Raw genomic sequence first — 20,130 nt, 5'->3', positions numbered from 1 at the left:
ATACAGAAGGTAGGGTGTTTTTTTTATGAAATCCCACTGTTTGTGCAACAGTACTGTTCAAAAGTTAGGAGCTCACTTAATGATGTCGTGATTTTTTTTAAAGCACTGTTTTGTGTTTGTTACCAAATTAACCACGTTCAGACTGTATTTCACATTAGTTTAATCTTTAAACTAATCACTAACATTCTGTAAACTGTTTAATTAACCGGCAAGAAAAGCACAGAATTTTTCAGCCTGTGGCTTTATGATTCACGTATATGCTAATTAATCCCATTCACCGTTTGTTTCTATGTAATATTGCAAGAAATGGTCCCTGGAAGGAATTTCAAACTGAGTCTTCGAGCTAAAAAAGCCCTGTTGGAAACTTTCAAGCAATTTCTACATAAACGACAAACTTGTTTAAATACATACTGTCAGATGCGAATTACCTAGTGTCGTACTTCATGAAGCTCCACGGGATCTTGGTCACCGCCATCTCGCCTCAAAAGTTGCACGGGCCAGGAGTAATGTCTACTTTCGCTCCCCATCGTCCTCCCCCCGTAACGCCGGGCTGCTCGGAAGCGACCAAAAGACAAACGCGCGGCTGCCCGCAAAATCACTACAGTTGTTCCTCCGTGTCGTACAGCGCGTCAAACCCTCAATAAAACGACGGCGAGATGCATTCCAGCGCTCGCGACTTCCCCTCCTCGCTCCCGAGTCGTCCGAGGGCCCTCGCTCTTCTCTCCCACGCGACCAGAAAACTTTCTCCTCGGCCCAGTTGCACCGCAGAGGCTTCACATCTTGCAGCCATATGAGTAATCCGTGGTTGTCTCCATAACGCGCGCACACACACACACACACACACACACACACACACACACACACACACACACACACACACACACACACACACACACACACACACACAAAAGTGCTGTGTTCTCTCCCACACACACACACACATACGGGAAAGAGTTTTATAAGCAGACGTTCTATTTAAGAGGTCATCAACTGGTTTGAGGTTTAATAGTGGCTTCGAACAAGGCCGTGAGACATTAATATCCAATGTCTGGAAGGAAAAAGGAGCAACATTTGACATTATTATAGAGAGACTTTCAGATGGTGGATTTTTACCAAGGTGCTGCGAAACGTGTGAAAAGGTTGCGTTACAGTCGACCAGGTCTATTTAAAAAAACAAAACAAAAAAAAAACAGTTGGCTGAGCAACCAACCCTGAGGAGCTGTCAATTTGTTGGCATTTCAATACGCACAGATTTGTTATTATTATGATAGCAAACACAGTTACAATATTTTGTTACTGTCCAATGAAGAGCAATGTAGAGCTTTTTAAACAAGATCTCACTAGAGTTGGAGATACATCCACAATTTCTTATTGTGAAAATGTAGAAAATAGCCGAGTTCAAATTCACTGTCCAAAGAAAACAAACCATAATTAGCTTAGTTCAGATAGCGACAAAAAAATTCAGTATGTACAAAATACATGTTTTTCATTGGACACTATGGTTCTATAGACAGAAGTAGGATTATAACTCACGGATGTGTACCATTATTGTTCAATGAAAAACAACCAAAAGCGACTTTTCTGCGCATTTCAGATACAGACAAAACACTCAAAAAATTGCATACAATTTGGGCTTTCCGATGGACGCTGCGTTTTGAAAACTTTTCTTTCTATCTGTGGTTGCATGCCATCCATGTCCAATGAAAAGAAAAACTAAAAATGTTAACTTTACTTTATATCTCAGATCAAACAGAAAACAACAGAATACTGACTTTTCATTGAACACTGGTTTCGTTTTGTCAATGTCAAATGAAAAACACAATGACGACTTATTTTGCTTTGCATAAAACAAAAAGGCACATAAAATGTGGTTGAAACATGCTCTTCAACAGACCCTACAATTTTTAGTACTACTTTTTTCCAGAATTTAAACTACTGAAACACGCTATAACTTTTTACTACTCCACAGGGTCAACCCAGGGATTCTTCAGATCATAACTAAAAGCTCACAAAACGTGGAATACACGACGACTTTTGCTTTGGAACATCTCGTTTTTAGCATGCATTTTTTTCTGTATATACACTTTTTTCTCAACTCAACACAGGGTATATCGTCACTGTCAATTAAAATCAGCATTAGTTTGCCTTTAAAGACTTTTGGATAAGAACGGGATATAGATGCTTTTCATTTAACACCGTGGCGTGTAGAACTATTTTTTGACTTGAAAACTTTTCACAGTGTAAACCTTCAGATGTATATTAAAAGAAAAAATACCAAAATTGCTCTCGGGGTTTGAATTCAAACATGAAAGTCACAAAATGTATACTGTACATGGCTTATTATTGTACTACTAATTTTCCAGGATCTACATGACTGAACAAAATTTTTCCACGACACAAGGTTAACCCTAAAAAAAAATGTGTATCAGCGCTCTACAATTAAAAAAAAAAAAAAACTTTTTTTCTCATGCTTTGGTCAAAATAATCACTCACAAAAAATAGACAGTCATGCTTTAAATTACATACAACGGTTCTGTGTGCTATTTATCAGGATTGAAGTTACTGAAACTTTGGTCAAAACTTTTTTTCAACTCCAAATTGATGGCATACACCATACCCATAGATTTGTATCATCACTAATCAATAAGAGAAAAAAAAAATGGCCACATTTTTTTTCTTTTTCCCCACCCACATTTCATTATACAAACACTTAGCGTGCTTTTTACTGGTGCAGCGACAACACGTTTTAAAGCAACTCTATACTGAGTTACTGTGAGTTACTGTAATGTTTTGAAAAACTCCTGAAGGTTATCTATGCATAAAAGTGGGCGCACATGAGCAATTCTGTTTTTCTTTTTTGGGAAAAAAAAAAGGGGGTGAAGCGGTGGCTGGAGAACTGTGGAAGGACTGTGTTAAAAAGGCCTTCCTCGCAGTGTGTGCCTCATTGTGATGGCCTCGCATACTCGGCTCTCCCCACAGAGTTGTCATGCCTACCCCGGGCTCCCTTATCTCAAAGGAACATCACACTTTCTTACCACAGGGGAGGAAAGAAAAAGGAAGGGGGGGGGGGTACGTTAGTGAAGGTGGTAGTAGCGAGGTGGGGGGAGATGGGGAGGATGATTGCACCCAAAAAAATAAGGGGCTTCTGGGCATCCATCATGCAAAGTTGCAACAAACATTATCAGGCCATTAGAAGTTTCACTTTTCAAAGCTGATAAGGGAGGGAGGGGGGCAGCCCCCCCAACAATGAGATGTGCAAAACAAGTGCTTTGATCCGTGAACGCACCATTTCCAACACTTTGCAGCGACTTTACGCACCCAAAAAGTTATCAATGAAAGCAAACAAACTACGCGGAGAGGAAAATCAAGGCCAGCAACTCTCTTAGAAAGAAAACAGAAGATAAACAACAACAATTGAAAACCTACTACTTGTGTGGCGACCGCAACCGCGTCTGTCCGACCGCCGTGTCTCGTCTGGTCTCGCCGCGGGCTCCCCGGCTCACTTTGGCGGCCAAGCGGTAGTAGCCCGAGTCGTACCCCCTCCTCTCGAACCAGAAGCCACCTTCTCTCGCGCACTTTGTATTGCTGTCCCGAAGCTAAAATGTGAGCTGCCATGTGAATTCAAAGCTCTTCCTTTCCTCCCTCCCCTCTCTCTCTCTTTTTACTTCCCTCCCTCATCCACCAGCCGCTTGCCGCTAGTTACATAAGTCGCCAAGCGGCCGCCGGTTGTCGTAAAAGCAGCGAACACAGCGAGAGTTGTCCCGGTCCGGACCGGCCATTCGGCGGCTGCACTCCGAGCGTCCCACTCGCCTTCTTAGCTTTTTTTTTTTTTTTACGCCACTGCGACAGTTTTAAGTGTGTTTCTTACCTGTTGATCCGGACAACAAGAACATTAGCTTCTTTTTAGCTCCGTGCTAAAGATGGAGGCTAGCTCCGGGGGGCTAGCCAAAGGGACAAAAAAAAAAAGGCTGCTTCGTCTTTTGTCTTTGTAGTTTTTTTATGCTGTTTGATGATGGCGTGCTGGGTGACTCGTTGTTTTTGTGTCTTTCTTTTCTTTGTTTTAATGAAGAGTTTGAACGCCGTAGAACACGCCAAGCGGGTTAGTTGGGGTGTTCTCATTCGGTATCCTGTGTTACCCGGCCCGACAAAAGCGGAGCAGCTCCCGGTTTGTTGTTGTTGTTGTTGTTTTTGTTATTTTTAGTTCGGTGTGGCGGTGTTGTCGCTTTTGCTGTGACAGGACATCTCTGCCGTTTTCGCCGGAGTCATGACGTCACAGGAGGAAGACACAGCTGCAGCTCTATTAATATCAACAAGGAGCCATCCGAAGACGGAATCTTAAAGTGACACGCACACTCGTGTGGGACAAACTTATTGTTCACGTCCACGCGAAATCATCACGACTGTTTTGGAGAATGAAAAGTGGCTCGCACCCATGACAAACGTATTGGTCCAAGTCACTGAAAACAAGAGTGTTGGATTTGCATAAAAAAAAAAAAAGTATGGACATTGGTTGGGTTGCACGTGTTAAAATCATGTTTCACCAACAGGACTATGATTTTATTTTGTTCAATATTCATGTGGAGCCCATACTTTAAAAAAAATGTAAATCTAACAGATTTTTTTCTGTGTGATACATTAAACAGATTTTAAATTACATGATACAGTCAAGCATTCCACTCAAATGAAAGTTCAAGCATTACAAAAACAAAGTGCATTATTTTCATTCCTACCCGTTTCTGTCCTTTGGTAATCAGCACTAGAACTTGGGTTGGTTTCATCAGAAAGGCTGGCTTCTCACCTATAAGCAGAGAAAAATAAGCTTTTTGTGAAAAGAAACAGGAATCAATTTATTTATCCATTCAGGAAATCGGACCAGGGAACATCCGGCCACATATTGAGGTATATTGACACGCACTGGTAGCAAATGCATTGCATTCGCCACAGCTCAAATGAAAACTGCAAAACTAAAAAGGCTGACATGCACTCATGATAAACTCCGTGTTAAAATAAAGTTCATACGGAATAACTTCAAGGCTAAGACATTAAATAATGACTCTGAAAGTGTCAGGCAACCATTAAAAACTTGTTCATGAGCACACTAAATCACATCAAGGCTAATACATTCAATACTCTTAAACACACGCATGAATAAACTCAGTGATACAACTCAAATGAAACCACTTTTAAAACCACTAAAATCAAGAATGGCTCTTAAAGTGACACACACTCAGTAAAATCACTTACGGGCTGATACAATAAAAACTGACAGGCACACGTAACAATGTTATTGATAATGTGCCTACTGTCACTACAAGCCTTATATAATAGATACTGACTCAGAAGACACAACACTGATAACATTTGCGAAAGACTCTTAAGGAGACATGCACGCATATGAAATGCAACAAAACAACTTGTTAATAACCCCAAATTTATGTCATGTGCTGTAGTTTGCTTTTGGATTATTTAGAATACATTTGAGACAGGCTAAATATTTACTAAAGATGTTAATCTTTACAAGTGAACGATAAGAAAAAATATTAAATAAAGCCACATGTAAATTGTGTCATCAAAATGCAAGGTAAACACATGTAAAAGTGCGACGGGATAATCTCACCCCTTAAATCTCAACCTCGGGCCATATAACTTTATAAAAGTGTATATAATTGGAGCCAAACACGGTTTCCCCTCAAACACTGATCAGAGAGCAGGCGGCATACATATTAATAACTCTTATCTGGTCTCGCTAAGCACATAACCGTGGGGCAAATGGGCCGGCGTGATGAAAATATTCACCGGTAAATGGATTTAAGCCAAGATAAATGAGTAGAAGATAAGATAACACTGTTAGAACTCTATCAATACCAGCTATTCAATCATGTGTCTTCTAATGTGACTTGAATAGAAACGTGGCGGTCCATATTTCGATTTTTCGGGACATCTTTTGAGTGCTGCCTTTTGTTGCTATTAACAAAGGCCTTGACTTGCAGGCAAGCACTGCGATGCGGTGCAACGCTTTGGATGGACTACAGAGGAAAAGACACCTGACACATGGTTTGCATAATTTTTTTGGATTTTGATTGAAATTATTTACATTTCACAATCTCTCTAAAAAGGCAACTTTGAATGCTATCCCCCAATCCCCTCTACTACTTAGAACTATTTCTGACTGCCAGTGGTGGAAAGTAACAAAAGTACAAATACTTAGTTAAAACACCCAAGTAGATTCATCACTATTACTACATTTGAAAACGGGCATTTGTACTTTTTACTCCAACTTTTGCCAAAATATGCTTGTTACTTTTTTAACTTCTACGGATGATGACACATGTAAAAAAAAAATATATATATATGTAAATAAATAGAGGTAAAGTCAACCCGAGATAGGAGACTTAACGTCTTTTCACACTGCACTTAGCAGCACGCGGCGCGCTGTCAACCCATTCATCATGTTATGTGCTGAGGGGGCGGGACAGCAGAGGTTATTTTACTGGACTTTTTACAGTAAAGCATGAGGAAAATGGAGGTGACGTGAGCCTTGGACCAACTCTCTGCAGTACGTTTTCAAACTGCTCCCTGCTCAGCCTGAAATATACCTCGAAGCGGCCTTGATGGAACTGTAGCTCAGGAATTAAATTAAACTCTCCAAGTTCCTGCTGAGCCATGAGTACTATCTATTCAGTTTTTTGTTTTTTGTTGCTGCTCATCTCCTCCTCCCTTAAAAAAATAAAGAGAGCCAGTGTTTTCTTTTGCAACAATAGAATAGCAGTGCTAGCGAAACTTAGCTAGCATTAGCATTGTAAACGAGCTGACGTTAGCCACAGCTGCTATGTTGGTAGCATGACTTATTCATAATGGTGAGTTATTGTAACACTGAATGTCATCAGTTTGAAGTTTTGGCACTCTACAATCAAAAATCTCAGTTTAAACTACTTCAGAACTACTACGCCTGAAAACTGACTCTTAAAGTGATACACGCATAATAAACATAGTTCAAATTCATATTTAATCATTTCAAATATAATGGCGACAGACTCTTAAAATATAAATGCGTACCTGGTCTTGAATGTCTGGATTCTTAAAAGCCAAAATTGTTACTGGGGTCGAATGCATTATGACCCAAGCAATAAATAAAGGCTGAATCTTAAAGAGACACACACACAAAAACTCAACGTTTTCACATTTTGTTTGAAATCATACCTTTTTACCTTCACCCACAATTCCTACTTGACAATATTCTCAACAACATAAAATATATGTTAGGTTAAAAGTTCGGTCCTAGAGAGCCGCAGTCCTGCATGTTTTTGACGTCTCCCTCCTCGAACACAGCTGAGAGGCTCCTGCAGAACGTAATTATGAGCTGGCGATTGGAAACACCTGGGTTGGAGGCAGGAGACACCGAAAACATGCAGGACCGCGGCTCTCTAGGACCGAACTTGGCTATCCCTGGGTTAAGATAAAGTATTCATCATTATACAGCATTTTCTGAATTTAAGGCAACTCAATCAGTAGAAAATACAAGGATGTTGATGGAATATTTTAAAGACTAGTGTTGTTCTTTGTGGTATTTTAAGGTGTGCTAACTTATTTGTTCAAACAATTTTTAATTGCTCACATCTTGTAAGAGATTTTCAGACGCAGGAGTGGCCCATTAAAAAATGAGACGCGCCCTAAATATTTTCACTTTCTTTTGATTCCTGTTTGTATTTATAAACAAAACAAAAAGAGCAAATATTGATAGGTGAAATGGCCTATATAATTTTTAAAATTGTCAACATTTGAGACAAGAACATTGCTATTTCATTGATTTGGCTTTTTTGTTTGGGACACCACTCCAGAAGGGTATTTGGGATGGCGAAATGCCAACCCTCTACCACTGCAAGCGGAACTTTGGACAAAGTGGTTGCATAGCGTCAAAAGTGATTCATGCATCTCTGTCCAGGCAGGTCAGTACAAGAAGGATAAGTCAATAATAATATATTTTCATCTAACATCCAACAGAGCATGTCCCCGCAATTACAGACACTTGAGTTGGCTTTCTCTGCTCTGCTAATTAGCCACAGGTTTGGTCATTCAGTAAGTACACAAGCCTCTGTGCTGGCTGTTCAATCCAATATGGCTAAGTCAACACAAATATACTGTAACGGTAGACAGGGTGGGCCAAAAGTTTTGAAATGAACTTATTTCAGAAAGAAAGTAGGGAAAAAGCTGTGAGGTGGGATCGTATGAAAGGAAGCTAGGACAGAAAGAGAAACGGCAAGGAAGGAGGGGAGGGAGGGAGGGAGGGAGGGAGGAAGTACCGGTATTTATGAAAGGAAGGATGGATTAAAGGTATAAGCAGCCGGGATATGGAAACAAGGGTCGGAAGAAAGGAAGGGTAGAAGGGATGAAAATAGAGTGGTATGAAGAAAAAAAGTAAAGATAAAGATAACAAACGAATGACAGGTAGGAAGGAAGGAAAAAAGATGCATGAAGGCAGAAACCGGAGGAAGGAAAGTAAGACAGGAGTTGGAAGTTAAGAATTAAGAATAAATGAAATGAAAAAAGAAAACAAGGGTGATATTGAAGGAAGGAAGGAAGGAAGGAAACAAAGTTGCATGAAGGCAAGGAAGGAAATATGGTAGGAGTTACAAGGTAAGAATTAAGAATAGATGGAATGAAGAAAGGAAACAAGGGTGAAATTAAAGGAGAGAAGGAAAGAATGATAACAATGAATGACAGGTCGGAAGAAAGTAAACAAAGCTGCATGAAGGCAAGGACCGAAGAAAGAAAATAAGGCAGGAGTTTGAGGGTAAGAATTAGGAATAGATGGAATGAAGAAAGGAAACAACGGTGATATTAAAGGAAGGAAGTAGACAAAGTTGCATGAAGGCAAGGACCGACGGAAGGAAATATGGTAGGAGTTACAAGGTAAGAATTAAGAATAGATGGAATGAAGAAAGGAAACAAGGGAGATATTAAAGGAAGGAAGGAAAGAATGATAACAATGAATGACAGGTCGGAAGAAAGTAAACAAAGATGCATGAAGGCAAGGCCCGAAGGAAGGAAAAAAGGCAGTTGGAAGGTAAAGTGTAATAAGGAATAGTAGACGTAATTAAAAAAAAGTTGAGCTGAATGAAAACATTCTCACGTGTATACCTACTTTTGGCCCACCCTCTACAATCTTGCACCTGGATATCGCATGGTCTTAGCATGTAAAAATAATCATACTTATGATGATATAATGAAAAGGACTTGTGCCATTTGAACCCATGAGTACATCATGTGCTCTCTTCCTGTATGAATGAATGAAAAACTTTTAACACTGCAGGGGTGTGACTGCTGAGATCATGGAAGGTGTTTAACATGTTGTTCATAACACTACTGTGTGCGTGCGTGTGTGTTTGGAGCGGGGGGGGGGGGGGGGGGGGGCTTTAGCGCCGCGGGGAGTCTCTGCTTAACGGTCTCGGCCATTAGAAGCAGCCCTGGCATTAAGTAATGCCACTAGTGAGACGGCTGCCATATTGTCAGACGATCTGATTGCAAAACAGGGCGAGTGAATCAAGGATGTTTTTTTTTGTTTTTGTTTTTTCCTTCATCGCATGATAATTAAGGCATTGATGTTGTTGTTCTGCCGGCTACAAGACAACATGGAACATGTGGTATCAGAACGAATAATTAGGATGTTTTTTTCCCTGTGTGCGGCGAACCACAGCAAAGCAAATCCTTTCACGATTGCAAATTTTTGGCTCTTTGCGTCATTATCGTTTGTGAGAAAACACATCAGTGGATTTCAGTGCTTGTCGTTTTGCAAAGTCGTCGCGATTCAGTTTGAGGTTATTTATGTGATCAGATAATAGCATGTTTTGCCTTGGTGAAGCAGCATGTGGCTCATTATGCAAGGCCACTTTTGAACATCTTGTTCCAAGTACAAATAAAAAAATAAATGTTTGACAAAAGATCAAGAGTGAGGAACACTTGGACGTGCAAATATTACTTTTGAGATATTTTTTTTATTATACAGTCTTATAATAGCCACGCAAAGTTAATATCATCAAATTTTGCACATAAAAGAGAGTGATTTTTTATTGCATTGGGAAAGAAGTCAGTAAGATTATGATTTTTTTTCTTCTTTTTTTTTTTTTTTTTTTACCAAGAACATTGTCGCCCCAGAGGAACGTGTATTTATTCACACATATTGTCTCCTGTGACAAATGCGGCAATGACGTTTCAATTTCCAACTCATCCATCACGGACAGACAGATCGAATTAAACACGTCTTGGAGAGTATCTGAATATTTAAAATCACTGTTAAAAAAAAAAAAAAAACTATTTTGTTCTTGTTATTTTATGGCTATCTGTGTGCTTCTCTCTCTGCCCGAGACACTTCTAATAAAACAGAATTTATATGGCCAAGTAGCTTAAAGGGTTTAGAGGAGTTATCTCATAAAGTGAGGGGGTAGATGTGTGATGGGGAGAAAGAAAGGAAGAGCAGGAGAAACTTTGCTGGATCTGACTTCAGAGTAAGGAGGAGGAGGAAAAGGAAACATTTAACATTTTATAGCGGATATGTACGGAATGCGGTACGCGAGTTCTTCTGAGCAACGCGGCAGGTGCGTTCACACTTACAATAAACACAAACCCCATGGGCAGCGAGCCACATGCTGCTTCACCGCGTCTGTGGATTTTGTTTTAAAATTTGGTGAAATGATGTACACAAAAGTCAAAGTTCTTACCTTATTTTGCCTTTGTTTGCCCTTGGGTTACATGGATTCCACGAGTATGTTACAATATTTTATGTAACATTTTTAAAAAAAGTTAACGGTAAAGAAGGTAAGCAAGGTAAAAATAGGTGTGCAAAAGTCGTATGATGATTTTTTTTTTTTTTTACTTTCCTTTAAAAAAAAAAATCAACGCAGCCCTGGTTGAGTCATAAACATAATTATTTCATTGAAAGCATTATTTTATGACTTATTGAAAAGTAAATGTCACTTGAGGAAACTTAGTACGATACACTATAATGTTTATAAAAAAAATATGATTTTTTTTTATTTCACTTATGATTTTTTTTTTACAGCATCCTTGGGTTTAATATTACTTTAGTGTATACATTATTTTTTGTATTAACAATAAAATGTCATTTGGTGAACTGTAGTACAAAATTCAGATTGGATACTAGGGATGAGCGATTCCCGTGGGCCGATACCCGGACTTTACTCAAGGTACAAAAAAAAAAAAAAAAAGTAATATGTAGTATTGTTGATTTTTTTTTTTTAACTTGACGGTGTTTGGTTGTTTATTAGGTCTGGACAAAACAAAGTGGCATTGATTGGATACTTTTATTTATTATCTAGTTGATTTTATGTTTTTACTTCACGTTGTTTCGGTTGTTTATTGGATTGCTTATTCCGTGTAGTAATTTTAACCATATTTTTTATATATATTTTGACTTCATTCAGTTTTATGTTGTTCACTAGCTGTTGGTAGGTACGTGTATATAATATTTTTTTTTTTAAAAAAAGGAAAAAAAGAAGAAGTAATATTATGCCTGTTGTTCACTTCCAAGAACATAGACTTCAGAATGAATACCTGAATTTATTTAATGGTACAGTCCAGTAATCTGCTACCACTGGAATTACATTGAAAACATTATGAGTCCATGTCATAGTTTGTTCTACTCAAATCTTTAAAACTCAATGCACTTACTGTAAGCGGCCCTTTTTTTTTTTGGTTGTTGATGTTATCCCTGCACATTTTTCCAGATGTGTTTGCGTTCACGGATGACTATTGGACGCGCTCAAGTTGAAGTTCTATTGTGTAAGTAATCAGTCACGGCTCGTTTGACATCGTCCCGTCGGCCCCCGCGGCCTCATTTGGAAAAACAAACACGCTTAATCAGAGCAACATGCTTACGGCGCGTCACGCCAATTTTGCTTGAGAGCTTGAAATCGCGCGTGCGATGCGTCGTTTGCGACTGCGATTCCGCTCCACGCTGCCTGCTAATTATCACGCTGAGTCTGACAGACCAAATCCGCCGGCTTTCAGGACGGGTTGATTACCGAGAAGAGGGATCGTTTTGTGAGAAAAGTGATCCGGATTCCGCACCTTTTGTTTTGGCAACGTGATTGCAATTATTTTGTGTCAACGAGGGTTTCAAACATGCCAAATCTCTTCTTGGGATGTCCTGCTTTTTGGACATTTACTAATAAAAGAAGGTCAAGGCAAAACAAGCTTAATTGGAAAAATGTCCCTATTGTAAAAAAAAAAAAAAAAAAGCATATGCAATTCTTATAGACGTATAAATGGCCAGCGTGTTTTTGAAAAAAAATTGCACACTTGCCACCGCAATTTCCTTCCTGCTAAACTAAAAAAAATGCTAAACTGATTCCACTTATTATTTTTAACCACAACTATAGTGATATTTCTTGTACGATTAACTTGACCCCTTATTCGATCAAAATCTTGACCCAACATGATGGGTACAATCTTCATTAATAACCCAGCATTGGCTCGGTCCCTTTTGAACCCAGCACTGGGTTAGTTATTTCACCCAATTTGGGTTACTTTTAATCCAGCAATTTTTAAACACTCATTGAGAACATTTGCAATGAGAAGATGCTTATATTAAGGTGTCAGAATTATTTTTTATTTTTTTTATCGGAATTAATCGCTTCAATAGTTAACTCATGATTAATCACAAATTTTATTTCTGTTCTAAATGTACAAAAAAAAATCCAAAGTTTTCATACTGTTAACATAAAAATGGAAAAAAATGATAAACTAATAGAAATATGACTGCATCCTTTAGTCATTGATCAGTAATTTCATAATAACTCATAAAACTGAGATAAAATTAAAAAGACATACTGTACTGTACTGTAAAAAACGAGTGTATATTGATTTGTGTCAAGGTCATTTTCTGCCACTAGATGGCAGAATTGCATTTGCAAGACGATGACAGCTAAGTGCATTTTGCTTTTCATATTCAGAGCTATCTAATATTGAAATATTTATCATGATATGATGGATGGACAACTTGACCCCAGTCGCCACAAATATATGCTATATTATTACTGCTACATTTTGATGTTTTGATGACATTTTGACACCCCTATATATTTATATATATATATATATATATATATATATATATATATATATATATATATATATATATATATATATATATATATATATATATATTAGTATTGCTTGAGGACTTGTGGATGATATGGTGAGTGTATTGTGTGAAAGTAGTACCAAGAATCCTCATAGTATAGAATCATATATAGCAAGCCAGTGTTCCGGGAAGCTAAACTGAAATTGTAAGAGGATTAATACACTCTGGCACACAGCGTGAGTCAAGTATGATGAGGGGGGACAATAGCATGAATAATAAGAGTAGGTTCACATGCACACGCAGACCTCACACATCTAAACACAGCCGGCGCACTATGGAAAATGTAGACGCGGAACAAATTACGTTTATAAATTGGCACTTTGAATCGGTGCCCGGCGAAATAGAGCTCAGCCGGAAGAACCGCACGAAGGCCCGGAGAGGTGGCGAGATGGCCGACAACGTGATGCGGATGATAGTATAGTCGCCACGCCAGGCAGGGCGCTCGGGCGGGCGGGCGGACGCGAGCAGCGAGCCGGCCAAGCCAATTTTGTACATGGCTACGTTTTCTCTTATACGGCACACCTCAATGCATCCGACACAATCTGAGGATTTGGAACATTTTCTCCTTTTATGTGTCTGATGATGAACAGTTCATGGTTAACAAAACATAGAAACAAAATTTACACCAAAAAAAATCATTTTTAGCACTCCTATCGTCGTGATTGGACTTTTATGCTTAAACTGTACATTTTTCTGGTAAATTTATTGTAGCATATTGAAATCTCAAGAGTTGACAGACCTTTTGCTCCTGACAATTTAGTTTTGCCGTAGTATTAAATCTTTTATTTAGTTAATCCATTTCACTTTCCTTTCTTTGGTCCTTCCTCGGGTCTCCTGACAGCCTCACGACTCTGGCTGGAAGTGTTCGGTTTAGGTGAACGGTATGGGATTTTTTAATAGGTTTTAGGTGAACTAATGAATACACACACACCCGCACGCACACACGCACATACACATACTCACCCACATACAAAAAAAAAAAAGGGAGAGCAATGATGATGACATGTCAAATCGGTAAAATTACCGAATGAACAATACTGACTGAGCTCTCCAGAAAGAAAAAAAAAACTTTTATTTAGTTAATCCATTCCGCATATTTTGGTTTTATGATAATAGGATGTTTCTGAGCTGAGCTGGTCCACTATTGTTTCTAATGTAACCTATAGTTTAAAAAGTATAGAAAATACGGATTGACATTTTGTTGGTTTTCCTACTCTTAAGGCATTCTCCCTTCGAGCATTGTATGGGAAATCTGCTTAGCGTGTTTGACTTCATCACATCACATCACATCCAACCAGACCCGGTTGGGTTTGAACCTCACGCGACAGGAAAATTATGCCGAGGCCTCACCAAAATAAAAAAAAAATGGAGTGTATCTAGGGTATATATTTAACCTTCTATGACAACACGCAATTAAATACAGTATCACATGTGTGTGCGTGTGTGTGTGTGTGTGTGAAGGACAAAGTCACTGTCCCCGCTGTACAGTGTGCAGCTTAAATGACACCTGACAATATAATTGCCGATCAAAATACAAACGCAGGGGGAAAAAATTAGACTCTAATTGCTAAATGATGTGTGTACCCTGCAGCCCTTCCCTTTTCCCACTCGGGGTGTGGTTGCAAACACAGGAAACAGTTGTGCCTACGTTTAACTGAGACCATCGACGCACACCGATGAGAACAAGAAATTCTCCTGTCCTTTTCCCATGCCAGTTATACATACATATTTTTCATAGAAATGCTGCATTTAGATGCAGTGGTACCTCCAAGGTCCTACTTTGAAAATCAAACCTAATTTGAAACCCTAACCAAAACACCACTTTGAAATCCTAATGTGAAACCTTCATCCTGACTTGAAACCCTAATTTGAAATCCAGCATCCTGAATCCGTACACAACGCGGAAAGAGGACAGCTGAGGAGTAGGCACTTCTGAGAAGAAACAACCGGCCTCCAAGAATACATGTATGGTCCCTAGAGACGACCTGTTACGACCACAGAAGCGCAGTAAGTAGAAGGAGCCAGATGGGCGTGGAAAGAGAAACCTCTGCATGGCACGTACCACCGACAAATTGAAGGGGCTGAGTGCAATTTAGACGAATTAGACGAGTATTCATCTAAAAGCTCAATCTAGTTCTCTCAGTGGCTAAAAATGTAAGAAATTGCACCTTCAGTGGAAAATATACAGAATACAAACTGAATTTTAAGAAAAAAATAATGAAAAAGGAAACACGACGAGTTCAATGTTCAATAAGACACATTTTCAATATCCCCATGCAGTGTTTATTTAACCTCCCCAAACTAATGCCCATTCTTCACATTCCCCCTCTTGTCTCCCCCCCCGAGAAATCCATTTATGCCTTCGATGTAACCTCGCACCACAAGTGCCCCCTTCAATTTGGGAGCCGTCCACAAATGGAAAATGGAAAATAGGGCCTCCATATTTATTGATTCCAAATCCAAGCGCGTCTTACAAAAACTATTATAATAACCATTGTTTGCTGCACATAGCGCACATACATGCAGGACAGGAAATGGAACGTTTGCAAAAATAAAAGTCTACCGTGGCTATAGATGGACGTAGAAAATGATTCTTGGAACTCACACGTAAATATTTTCTGTTTAATGTTGCTGTTTTAACATTCTTGTAGCGCCATTATTTTCCACACAATTTCTTTCCAATTAGTGTCGAGAATTTTGAAAGCAACCGAAAATCGACTTTTTGTACCAAATGATGTTAAGAACAGGCGCACTTTGCAGCCCGTGGGTGTCTTTCGTCACATTAGTGTTGTGTTTGTCTGTGTGTGTTTGGAGCTCTTTTGACCCGTCGTTAAAAGAGTTGACCATGCCATGTGGTAAAAGTGTCTCCTTTCTTTTGTTGTTTTCTTCCTCCCTCTGCCACATTCAGTCTTCATAAAACAAATTTAAACTTTGTCTCTATTTTATTTTTCTTCTTTTTTTTGCCCTTTGATGAGGTTCCTTTGACTGTGTGCCCTTCTAGTTTGTTTGTTTTTGTCTCTTTCCTCCCCAACGCCACAACGGACCACAGCGACTATTTTTTAAAACAATTTTTTTTAAAGATTATACTATTCAAGCCTCTTGAGAATTGGAACATATTTTGTCCCGCATAAAAGTTGTTGTTATTCTTTTGCTTTAGCTCCGGTTGAACTGCACGCTCCGAGGTCAGGCAATGTTGTTTGCTTCCACTGCAGTGATTTCGGCTCCGATAATCACAGAATAACTTGATCAGGTGACCTCTATTATTTTTTTCCGGCAAAGCAGAGGTACAAGAGATTGCTCAGTGGTGTTTTTTTGTGTGTGTATATTCACATGGGTTTGACGAGCGGGGGCAACTTTGAAGCACTCAAGCTGGAAATGAACATGTAGGACTGAACTGAATGATTTTGTGCAGCTGTACAAAACAATAAACTGTGTTCTAATTCAAGGCCACAACCTTTCGAGGTTGCATTCGAAGGATGGTGAAAGCCTCTCTCCCAATTAGAGGACGCCTACTGCAAATGCTGATTTTTCTTTAGCGGTACACAGCCACGCACTGCTATGTTATTTCACAGGCACCCACTGAGCCACCGGAGGCCACATTTGAAGGTACCGGGGTCATTTTTTTCCCCCCATTTTCATTTTTCCTAATATGAAGGATCATTTCAATGCAGGATCAGGACACACGGCTGTCTTTTGCTGCCAAACGTACCACAAGATTCTGGTCTTGCTGTATCCCTTGGAGGCTGCATTTGAAGGCAGACAATGTCATTAAGAATGTCACAATTCAAGGAAATCTACATGGATCTTCAGTGTGGCTTTTATCTGAAGGACAAAGTGGTACTATCTTTCTAAGCCACCAACAACACTCAGACTTAGGACACATTTGAAGGATAGGACTAATTCGAAGGCTACTCATAGCCACCCACATTCTAAGATTCTTGATGCTACATCCTTTGTAGGATACAGTTTATTGCAAATCAATTATAATGCTGCAAGTCCTAACCTTTAGATTCCTTCAAATTCTGCCCAAATGCATTTTTGGCAGGATACACTTTGAAAATACTTCAGAGTCCACCCATAAGCCGGCCAGAAGCCACATTTGATGGCAGAAGATTTAATAATTCTGGATTCTTCGAAGACAGTCTGAATAGGGGTAACATTGAAACGATCATTCATAGAAACCCATGTCACAAGATTCTTCATGTTGAATCCTGTGCATCCTGTGAAGTGCACATTTGAAGGCAGATGATAAACCAGAATGAAGGCATTCTCAATTTAATTTAAGTGCGCCTTCAATGGCATCCCAAATAATTAGGTTACACTGGAATGTTCTTTTAAGCAACCACAAACCAAACGGAGGCAACATTTGAAGGTAGATTATGTAATAATTCCATGTCAAAGGCCTCTTTAAATTGAGTGTTGTTGTTTTTAAGGACACAACGTGATAATCCTACACAGGTACCCACAAACTTGCACTTGAAGGCAAATGATGTACTAATTCCAACATTCCTTTAAATGTATCTCTTTGGATGACACAACAATACTCTCTTTACCAGATAACGATATTCTTCACAGGCAGCATTTGAAGGCAGACAGAGCGGGAGAATACAAAGGCTCCTTCAAATACACAAATATAAAAGACTATAAATTGACTGTGATGATCTTTCATGGGATCCATTCGACCCAACGGAGGTAGCAATTGAAGGCAGATGAAGTAACAATACAGTGTGGAGCCCTAATTTACAAATTCCTTCAAATGCAGCATCTACTATCCTTTGCAGCCATCCATACCCTAATATTCTCGGTGCTGCATATTTGGATGCCAGATTTAAAAACCAATGTTGATGTAAAACCTTCAAATGTGACCTTATTTTTGAGTTTTTGTAGGATATACTGCTACTTTATTACAATTTATTAATAATGCTCAAATGTAGCAACCTAGCATTGTTATGTAAGGTTGGGACTATACGACCAACCAAGAACTCTACCAAAGACGCAGTTTTCCGCCTGTACCGTATATTCTGGATCCTTCGAAGGACGAACCCGCTGAATCAGGACACAGCTGTAGTCTATTTAACCCTCCACTCTTTTTCTACCCCCTCCCCGTGCACCTGTGCTGCATCAGTCCTTGTCATCTCGCCCGCTTTTTGCGCCCCGAAACCAATCAGCTCCTCGCCTGCAATCAGGTCCTGCCACCTGTTCCTTGTTAAAAGATCAGCCGCGTCGAATTGTCATTGATTTTTCATCTTTCACGTCGGAGGCAAAGCAACGCCGCCTCACCTGACATAGACGAGACTAGCCCTTTCACACTGTTAACCAGCGGGCCCCAACATTTTTTCGATTTCGTGTAATATGGACAAACAAACCAAAACTCCAAAATATAATTAACTCACCATGATACTAACTGTAGTGGTTGTAATTTGAGAGGCCAGTGCTTGCTTCTCTTCAATGAGCCGGTTCCATCTTGGGCTAACGGGAAACAACAACACCTGAAGTGTTAGTCGCCATCACTGCTTACCAAAAGCAGGATTAAATGCAACATTCGATTTCTTTCTCGTTCATTCTTGTCTGTGGCCAGGATGTGAAGTTTAAACAACCAGACACTCACTTTTGTTGTTTTCAAAGCAATTGTTGTTGTCTGGCATGCGTTTTATTAGTCACACTCGATGTAATCTGACTGAGGCTTCTGGGTAAAAGGTGCAGGCAAATGAATGCCATCTTTTGTTACCACTGTGGTGTGTTGATTTTGCTGGCCAAAAGGTAAGCAGAGCTGCAATGAGTTTTGTCGGCAACACGGTTAACTTAATAGCTTCCAATGACATATTTTGAGCAATCTAGCCTGACACAGTGTGTTAGGGTGGGTGAGGTATTATTTGTTTGTGAAGTGCCCATTAACTCATTCACTCCCAGCCATTTTTACTGAAGCAACCCCCTTCACTCCCAGCTGTTTTACTGTGTTTTTACCGATTTTCCAAGGCCCACAGAATATTGTATTCTATTGCTATAAAAACATGGAACCTACCTAAAGAAAGATTAGAGTCTCTTCTTAAATCAGGAAAAAAAAGTATATTTCTATCTGTTTCCGTTTTGCAGCAATTGGCATTAGAATATAGCTTAGTTACATCATTATTCACAAATCAGTTTGAAACTGTGGTTAAAGGAGCTTTTTGCAACATGGCCCTGGTTGATCTCTTAACTCAACTCTCTCTCAACTGGCACCTGCTGGCCCTCTAGCATAAAAAACTTATAAATACGTCTTTGGGAGCACGGTAAGATTTAAAATGTATTTATACGTTTTTGGCAGCAAATGAGTTAACCACATACATATAGCGTATTGTATGAAGTGCTGCCTCCATGAGTGAAAATGCTTTTTTTTGTCAAACAGGGTGTTTGCCTTTTTTCCACCCCCATTCTTTGGGCTTAGTTGTTTGAGGTCGTCATGGTGACAAAAGCCATACTTGCGATCGGTATAGCGGCTAAGGGGGCGGGTCTAGTCGCTCATTTGAATGAGACGAGGCTGCCCTCTCAAAACAAGCTAACTTTTGCAAGACAAATCGTTGGGGTACTTCACAAAACTAAATTGAATTGTGATAAAAATGTTTAACCAGAAAAAAAGAATGTGTCATTTTCATGCTGTTTGGCAAACAGGTGTGAAAGTGGATAAGAAAAAAAAAAAAAAACACGACTATGGGTGGGAAAATATTCGGGAGCAAAGAGACGTTTTTCCCCATCAGAAGCCAAAAACCTAAACATCTTATTTTCACACGAGGCTTGGCATTAGCTAAATGGCTTCTTTCTCACACTGGAACAAAAAAAATCATTCTGTCTTATGAAAAAACAAAATCCAGGCCTAATGATCGCCGCGACTGCCATTACGCTCACACCCAATTTTTTCTTTTTCTTTTTTTAGCATGGCTGCCTGTTTTCAAGAGGCGTTTGAAAGCCTCTTTGATGCCTGGCTGGCTTGTGAA

At 39.4% G+C, this 20,130-nt stretch overlaps 1 protein-coding gene across 8 annotated transcripts in view; it reads right to left on the bottom strand.

Annotated features, from left to right (window-relative positions):
- Nucleotides 1-20,130, bottom strand: part of trps1 (trichorhinophalangeal syndrome I) — a 171,213-nt gene that overhangs the window by 83,805 nt on the left and 67,278 nt on the right. For 5 of the 8 annotated variants that reach the window (XM_077548805.1, XM_077548803.1, XM_077548810.1 and 2 more), the window contains one exon: nt 4,731-4,798. The exons of 1 other annotated variant lie outside the window; for it this stretch is intronic. The gene's annotated coding sequence lies outside the window, so the exon portion shown is untranslated. Of the gene's footprint in view, nt 1-3,426; nt 3,654-3,868; nt 4,297-4,730; nt 4,799-20,130 lie in introns of those variants that run through there. 2 more of the 8 variants (XM_077548809.1, XM_077548806.1) reach the window with 2 other exon arrangements.

The sequence above is a fragment of the Vanacampus margaritifer genome, chromosome 17, assembly GCF_051991255.1.
Source record: "Vanacampus margaritifer isolate UIUO_Vmar chromosome 17, RoL_Vmar_1.0, whole genome shotgun sequence".
In the NCBI taxonomy this organism is placed as follows: Eukaryota; Metazoa; Chordata; class Actinopteri; order Syngnathiformes; family Syngnathidae; genus Vanacampus; species Vanacampus margaritifer.
This window is presented reverse-complemented; position numbering and strand designations above follow the sequence as displayed.